Consider the following 9,121-nt stretch of genomic DNA (forward strand, 5'->3'; position numbering starts at 1 on the left):
ACTATTAATCGAGTAATCGAATTCCAACGGATTTCTTTTGGAACTCATGTGGATCACCTCACACGTTTCGTTATTTAGCGTCAACTGCCACCTGCCACACAATACAGCAATCTTTTCTAAACCGCTTTGCAACTGATACTGGTCTTCGGATGACCTTACTAGACGGTAAATTACAGCATCATCTGCGAACAACCTAAGAGAACTGCTCAGATTGTCACCCGGTCATTTATATAGATCAGGAACAACAGAGGTCCCAGGACGCTTCCCTGGGGAACTCCTGATATCACTTCAGTTTTACTCGATGATTTTCCGTCTATTACTACGAACTGCGACCTTCCTGACAGGAAATCACGAATCCAGTCGCACAACTGAGACGATACCCCATAGGCCCGCAGCTTGATTAGAAGTCGCTTGTGAGGAACGGTGTCAAAAGCTTTCCGGAAATCTAGAAATACGGAATCAACTTGAGGTCCCCTGTCGATAGCGGCCGTTACTTCGTGCGAATAAACAGCTAGCTGCGTTGCACAAGGACAATGTTTTCTGAAACCATGCTGATAACGTATCAATAGATCGTTCCCTTCGAGGTGATTCATAATGTTTGAGTACAGTATATGCTCCAAAACCCTACTGTAAACCGACGTCAATGATGTAGGTCTGTAGTTCGATGGATTACTCCTACTACCCTTCTTAAACACTGGTGCGACCTGCGCAATTTTCCAATCTGTAGGTACAGATCTATCGGTGAGCGGGCGGTTGTATATGATTGCTAAGTAGGGAGCTATTGTATCAGCGTAATCTGAAAGGAACCTAGTTGGTATACAATCTGGACCTGAAGACTTGCCCGTATGAAGCGATTTGAGTTGCTTCGCAACCCCTAAGGCGTCTACTTCTAAGAAACTCATGCTAGCAGCTGTTCGTGTTTCAAATTCTGGAATATTCCATTCGTCTTCCCTGGTGAAGGAATTTCGAAGAACTGCGTTCAATAACTGCGCTTTAGCGGCACTGTCGTCGGTAACAGTACCATCGGCACTGCGCAGCGAAGGTATTGACTGCGTCTTGCCACTTGTGTACTTTACATACGACCAGAATTTCTTCGGATTTTCTACCAAATTTCGAGACAATGTTTCGTTGTGGAACCTATTAAAGGCATCTCGCATTGAAGTCCTGGCCAAATTTCGCGCGTCTGTAAAATTTAGCCAATCTTCGGGATTTCGCATATTGCCTCTGCTATGTGGCTGATACCGAGAGCTACAGCGTGAGTGGTATGATGTGCAGGCAAATAATGTGAAAATGCGTATGTTCCTGTAATCCCAGGGTCTGGAGATAGCTGTGGAAAGCATGGCAGCATGCCCCGCGGGTGGGGGGCGGTAAGGGCTGCAACCAGCCCAGCCTCTTTACATCAGTTCTGAGAGTGATCGCTGTCTGCTGAGAGCGTTCTGATCACGTATTGGGTAAGTGTGTGGGGGTGCAGTTGACTCATGACCATTGGTCATGGCGGATGACCGACTGACCTAGCGCAATATATCTACTGTGAGGACTATATATTCGGTGCTTGTAGTTATGTTTCTTTGGAGATCTCTATGTCTTCACAATATTTGTATGAATGTCTGGTACTCAACAGCTATATGCAGAATGCAGAAGTAATGATTTTGTATGGTGAAGGATACGAACTGCGTTTCCTACATGGATATGGTATGTGGTGATAAGCACAGTTGGAGATCTGTTTCACACTGAAAAAATTTAAGTTTTCCTCGACAAAAGCAGAGTTGTGTGACTGAGGAAGTGTTTCTGGTGGTACTATCTGTATTTCATTATCTGTAGGCCACGTTCGCAGAATTCAACTGTCAGGGCAGTATGACTACACCACGTTTTTTTTTTTGTTTGATCTGTACAAAATAGTTTCGTCTATGAAAGTCTCGTAATTTGTCCATCTGCAGAAAATTGCAGATATTGCCTTCACACCAGCAGCAGCAGCTGTTTGGTAGGTGCATTCAGTAAGAACCAATCAGAATGCTCCATTCAGAAGTAGTTACATGACATCTCAGATGTCACAAGGCATCCTTTGTGGGGGGCATAGGAGCCATTACAGAATGGTTCGAATAAGATAGGGCACAGTATCTACGGAAAGTTCTGAGACGTCTGAGAGTCAAGCGTTCAGAGACTAGTCCAAGCAGACCACCGTCTTCTGGTTGAGACAGGTGGGATCCTGTCCCTCAACTGCCAATGTGGCTTTACAGCGTCTCCAGACCAGCATCTGTGTGACGTTGAAAATTCACCGAAAATTCCAGCCTTTTTCCACGTCTGTAGGACAGTGCTACGAATTCAGTTTGTGTAATTGTTCTAATCTTCCCTGTGTTTGGACACCAGTGTGAGCTTCAAGAAGTGAGAAAAATACCGTCCCTGACTCCATGAGAAAATATAAGCTAAGACCACTCATCATTTCAGAAAAGTAACGAACACCACAGCAGCTGGAGGACTCAGAAATGTTTCCTCTGTTTCTGGGAGTGCCTTAAACAAGCACCTAAGACTCGAGAAGTGGTGAGCGTCCTGTTTAGAGTTACAGAAATATTTATTTCGACTTACAGATATCGTCGTTTCGGAACGTAAAATCAGACACTGCTGCTGACATCGGTTTCGGGATCTGATTCCACGATAGGGCGTGAAATGTCTCTGGAAGGTTTCAAAAGTGTGCCACCATCTTTATAGAGTCAGTGTTCAAGTGTGGTGATATACACTTCAAAATTGAGGCAAACTAGAGTGCTGTGGTCCTTTCGAAAGTGTATTTACGGACGTGTTCAATTGGACTCCTGAGACAGCTCGTGCTCCAAGACGAGGGTATTTCCCACAAAAGCGTGCGAATTGTCTCCGGTGTGATTTCACAAGTGTGGCCCGACCCTTACTTAGAGTCTGTGTTCAAGTGTAGTGATGGCGGTATTCTTCAGATGAAAACACGTAATTACATTGAAAACAGTTTAAATATTCTTGAGCCATTTGCAAAGCTCAAGCTTTTTGTGCAGTGGTATTTCCAACACGACAGGAGGCAGTTAGCGCGCGGCCGCCAATGTGGCTACTCTGAGGTGGTGCCCTAAGCCCAGCACAGACTATCAGGAGGGGTGGGGGGTATTTGTTACTGGTAGATTTGATCATCACGCGAGTGTTACGGAAATGCTTCAGGAACTCTGGTGGGAGTCTCTAGAGGAAAGGAGGCGTTCTTTTCGTGAATCGCTACTGAGGAAATTTAGAGAACCAGCATTTGAGGCTGACTGCAGTGCAATTTTACTGCCGCCAACTTACATTTCGCGGAAAGACCACATAGATAAGATAAGAGAGATTAGGGCTCGTACAGAATCATATAGGCAGTCATTTTTCCCTCGTTCTGTTTGGCAGTGGAACAGGGAGAGAAAATGCTAGTTGTGGTACGAGGTACCCTCCGCCACGCACCGTATGGTGGATTGCGGAGTATGTATGTAGATGTAGATGGAACACGCGAGAGTGGGTGAATGACTTCCCTCTTGCATTTCAGGAGACTGACTGGTCTCTTATCGAATGATGTACAGTTACAGCACATGCATATATCAGTATGAGTTCTGAGGTGTAACTTAGCCCCATCCAGCGGCATCTTCATTGTTGGACTACGCATATTCATCTTATTCATACATTTATCTAATGTCATTGTATCCTTTACATTGTGCAGGCAGGAAGCTGTCGACACAGTCCTCAGCTGCATGATCACAGTTAATATACCCGTTAAACTCCTCTTTCTCCAGCGCAGAGGCTGCGCGGAGCCGTGGGGTCTAGGGCGTCTTGTCACAGTCGGCGCGGCTACCCCCGTCGGAGGTTCGAGTCCGCCCTCGGGCATGGGTGTGTGTGTTGTCCTTAGTGTAAGTTAGCTTAAGTTACTTTAATTAGCGTGTAAGACTAGGGACCGATGACGTCAGTAGTTTGGTCCCATAGAACGTTACCACAAATTTCCAAATTTCCAGCACAGACATCTCATCCATTGAGCACATAGTACACACAGTAAATAATTACGTCTGTCTTCATAGTGAACTTCCGCCATTATTCCCCAGGCCGCCATTTTGAATTACATTACCCCAGGTGAGAATGGGAGGGCTGACAGTGCCATCTGGTGGTGGTGTTGTGAACTAGGCCACTTGGAAACTGTATTGATCTACTATGAGTCAAATTGTTGAAATAAACAATGCTTACAAAATGAAACGTTATGTCCATCCAATCCAGCAGCCCAGCATTGTCATTTTCCTGCCAATTTACCAGATGGTGAAGGAGGGGAGGGTGGGAGGTGATGGGAGGGACGGAAGGAACGGGGGGGGGGGGGGTGGTTAGGTTGGAAGAGGTAGCCCAATGGAACTATTTTCTTAGCAAAATTTTAATTTCCTGCCACGACGTCACACTTCACTTCGCCACATCTTTGTCCCCTATTTTGAATTCACCATCTCGAATAAATTTGGCAACAATGCAGCTTGCGAAGGCACCGGTGGTGCTGTACTAGTCATACCATCTAGGATTTAGCATTTCTTAAGCGCAATAAGAGGGCTAAAGCCTAACTACTAAAATCACACCCATACTGTACATCCGTCTCCTTAGTACTTCACTGTTGGCACAAAAGGTTATGGGAGGTACCGATGTCCAGGCGGTCGCCAAATGAGCCCAGAATGCCACAGGGTATAGCATGGTTCATCACTCGAAATCTTAAGCTTATAGTCGCACTCACTCAGGCGTCGTCGCTCTTTAGACTACCTGAATCGTCACTTAGAAGTGGCTACTGAACATTGTGGCTTATGAGGAGCTGGTCGACTCCTCTGTCCCATCCTTTTTAATTCCCTCACACAGTCATTGTGCCAGCTGCATTATTGGTAGCCTTTTGGAATGGATGAGTGATTCTCCCGATGATTTCATGCGATTTTTTCCCAACAACGCTCCGCATTGCTCAAACGTCCCTGTTCATGAGGTCTACCGTATCATGATTTATTTGTGGTTGTACGTGCACATCACCAATACTCGACTTGGCCACTTTAGATAGATTGAAATGTTCCATCCTCCCATACGAAATGATCCGCATCTTATGTCATGTAGTCAATTCCGTATTACCTGTGGTTGCCCAGACCCTTCTTTGATCAGTTAGCGTGTTGTTGCCCTAAAATTATGAACAAGGTTCAAAGAGATGGAACAAAGCGTCGCCTCAGATTTTAAATATAATTAATTTACACACAGCCAAATGAATCATTCTTCAAGTGAAGAATGGTAATTTACTGATTGATTGTTTACAGAACGATTATCTTCGTTTTCAGATTGTTTAGAAATCATTAAACATTCAGTTAGTACCATGTCTCGGTTTACTTCTTGCTAACGCTTATTTGCCAGACCATATAGACACCACTCCCTTCAAACACAGCTCGGTATTTGACATATGTTGTGAATTGTTACACCAACTATGCACCGTATCGAGTTGGGGTGGATTTTGTGCGTCGACGTTACGTATTGCCGTAATATGGTCGCACGCGTAATGGAGAGGTATGTGTGGAGAGGTCAGACTATCGTGTGGGTCCTGATGAAAGGCAGACAGTACTAACAGCAACGATGAATTTTAACAGATAATGTAGTTTTCAGCAGCGACAAAACTGCACAAATATTCGGTCATAACTTGATAAGATTTAAAAGTGTTCCACAATTTGATAAATCGAGTTACATGTTCAGATATGTGTTTCTGTGCACTTTGTATGATTATAGTATCAATTTGTTTGAACTTGCAAAACACTCATGCGAGACATCGTAGGATATTGCTGATGTGCGTGAGAACTTTAATTCATAGCACTAACAGGAAATACAGAATGTATACACAAAAGGGCACCACAAATATTTGAAAACTTTGTTTAATCCGTGGGAGATGCTGAAAAACGATTTGTGAAGTTTTTGAAGGTAAATGTTGTCTGTCCCATGATAGCCTAATTGCAAGGCTTCAAGAATGATCTTCAAGTGAGCAGTCTAGCTGTACACATCGAACATTAAGTGATTATGAAGTTTAGACTAGTTACAGCATGAATAAAAGTGTTTAAGCAGTCATTATAGCCGCACTCTATATGCAAATGTGTGAGTAAGCACTAATATACGGTACAATGCGAAGTACCCCTGTGTGCACTTAACACAGGTCTGCGGACTACTGACATCCAGAGGCTGAACAAAAGTACGGAACAACCAAAGACACAACAAATTGGTTCAAATGGTTCAGAGCACTATGGGACTTAACATCTGAGGTCATCAGTCCCCTAGAACTTAGAACTACTTAAACCTAACTAACCTAAGGACAGCACACAACACCCAGTGATCACGAGGCAGAGAAAATCCCTGACCCCGCCGGGAATCGAACCCGGGAACCCGGGCGTGGGAAGCGAGAACGCTACCGCACGACCACGAGATGAGGACACACACAACAAATTACCATGCCTAACGTGGCGTGGAGAAACGATTGGAATGCATAAAAGCTTCCACTCGTCTTCGAATGGCTGCCGGCCGCTGTGTCCGAGCGGTTCTAGGCGCTTCTAGGAGAGATCGCTGCGGTCGCGGGTTCGAACCTGCCTCGGGCATGGATGTGTGTGATGTCCGTAAGTTAGTTAGGTTTAAGTAGTTCTAAGTCTAGGGGACTGATGACCTCAGATGTTAAGTTCTATTGTGCTTAGAGTCATTTAAACCATTTTTCTTTAAGACTTGGCGTGCGGTTGACGTAACATTACGGCGCTTGGGTTATATAGGTATGTGCGGCGGACGTAATATTACGTCACGTCAGTTACGATGATTTTCCGTGGTGTCGAACGTATATTTACGGCTCCCGCAAAGATCTGTCAGCTCTGTAGACTTCATAGTTTTTGTTAGATGGTGGTTGGAGTATCGCCGGAACAATTCGTCGTTTTCGAAACCTTTGTTATTATCTCTGGTTTCGTAGGTGTTAGGTGATGTTAAGTTTTCCTCCGTTTCGTGCGTTTCGTGTTGATTTTATGTTCAGAATGTGATGTGAAGAGGAGAAACGTCCGGAGCAAATAATTTACAAAGTCCTAGACGAGTTTTCAGGTCATGAGAACAGAATATTTTGATGAAGTTTAAGGTTTACGTCTATCGTTGTAATATGCACGACACTATGTTCTAGCCCCATGATGTTAAAATGAACTAAGTGCACAAACTTCGACAAACATTAACGATACTAGGTTTAAAAAAGACTGTGTCGTGTAAAAATGACGATAATTATTTCATTATTTCTGTAATAATTTAATTTCTGTGTGAATTAAAACTATTATCAGAAAACTATATCCACAGACAACGACAATTATAATTGTTTTTGTTGTCTGTGATAATTGTGGTTCAGTTCTCCTTCCTGTGCTAACCGATGAACTGTTCGGACGTGAGACGTTTGAGATCTGTAAAGAGAAAACCTGTAACTATATTGCTAGTTATTATTTGAAAAATAGTCGCTATTGTTTAGAGTTGGATTTGTATTTATTTCAGTTGTAATCCAATCTAATTAATGCTTTTGAGTGTTAATTTTTCAGCTCCGCAATAAGGAGCGCAGCCATTAGCGCTATTAACTTACAGCGGAGTGTACTAGTAGCTGGTATAAAAAATATGAAACATTTTTCATTGAGAATAATTTTAAATACTAAAGAATAGAGAAAAAAGGCTTAAAAACTTTTAACTGAATATATTAACTTGATACAAAAGGAATCGAGAATAGCAATAGACAAATTGACTATCGTCTGTCTGCCGCCATCTTAGAAAAAATATCTCCGTGGCAGTTTTGAATCGAGATTTTTAAATAACATATATGTTGTTAGATATAAATGAATGGAAATAAATGTGCAATAGTGGTCCCGAATCTACTTTAAAAAACAGAATTCAACTCAGATTGAATCTTTAAAAATAGTGCTCACAGCACATTACGTAATATCAATTTCTTATTTGCTGATGTACGAAGCCTAATTATTTCGGACGATTTACATGAAATATTTTAATCGGTGACATTGCGCTCGGGTAGTATTTTGTGACTAAATGTTCCTTTTGCTAGAGAAAAGTGCTTATATCTTAAGTAACAGTTGTGGAAAATCTGATAAATGATATGCAATTTAGTACCACTCACACGACTTCACAGATAACATTACTACACAATGTCAAGTGGAGATTTCTTTAGCAGAGCGACAAATATTAGCCGGGATAATCATTTTTGAGATCAAACGAATTGTTACGATGAAAATGGGTAACGGGTTTTACATTTTTTTTGATGCACCTGAAATATCTATAGCTAAATGTCACGAAGTAATATAAACATGTTCCGCCACATCGTATTGTTTTGTTATGAAGAATTTTCCTTTCCCTAAATCAGGAAATCAGTCAGAGCGTGTGGTTGCAGTGAGTGTAATGTTGGACTATGTATATATCAATGTTTCTGTTTGTACCACACTGGCCGGCCGTTATGGCCGAGCGGTTCTAGGCGCTTCATTCTGGAACTGCACCACCGCTACGGTCGCCGGTTCGAATCCTGCTTTGGGCATGGATGTGTGAGATGTCCTTAGGTTAGTTAGGTTCAAGTAGTTCTAAGTCTAGAGGACTGATGACCTCAGATGTTAAGTCCCATAGTGCTCAGAGCCATTTGAATAATTTTTTATATCAGACTGTAGTCCAATATGAACGATACATTTTGTTTCGTTCTTTTGTTTTGGCTGTTCCCTTAGATCTGGATGAGCTGTAAAAGAAATTTAAACAGAAAGATCACTTGTTTGCTTATACGAGTATGAACTTGAATACTAAAACCCTTTTTCGGATTTTCCTCTGATAATTGATATTAATTTGAAGTTTCGTCTGTGGACTCGGATTTTACACTAGCAGTTCTAAATTATGTATAATTACAGTAAATAGTCGAATAAATCTAAAAATATTTCGTAATTACAACTTCATATTTGTACAGATAAGTTTTAATTTCCAAAAAAATAAATATTTTAAGCAGTCCACAGGTAAATGCATCCAGGTGGGAGACCAGCACCGTAAGCGTTACACGAGGTTTGGTTACCATGGATACGGAAGCGCCCACCATAGGAACAACAGGAATTTGCCCGCGAAG

The 9,121-nt window shown here is 42.4% G+C and overlaps 1 protein-coding gene across 1 annotated transcript in view; it reads right to left on the minus strand.

Annotated features, from left to right (window-relative positions):
- Positions 1 to 9,121, minus strand: part of LOC126252315 (alanine and glycine-rich protein-like) — an 81,409-nt gene that overhangs the window by 17,199 nt on the left and 55,089 nt on the right. The window lies entirely within an intron of this gene.

Source organism: Schistocerca nitens, chromosome 4, assembly GCF_023898315.1.
Source record: "Schistocerca nitens isolate TAMUIC-IGC-003100 chromosome 4, iqSchNite1.1, whole genome shotgun sequence".
NCBI classification, from domain to species: Eukaryota; Metazoa; Arthropoda; class Insecta; order Orthoptera; family Acrididae; genus Schistocerca; species Schistocerca nitens.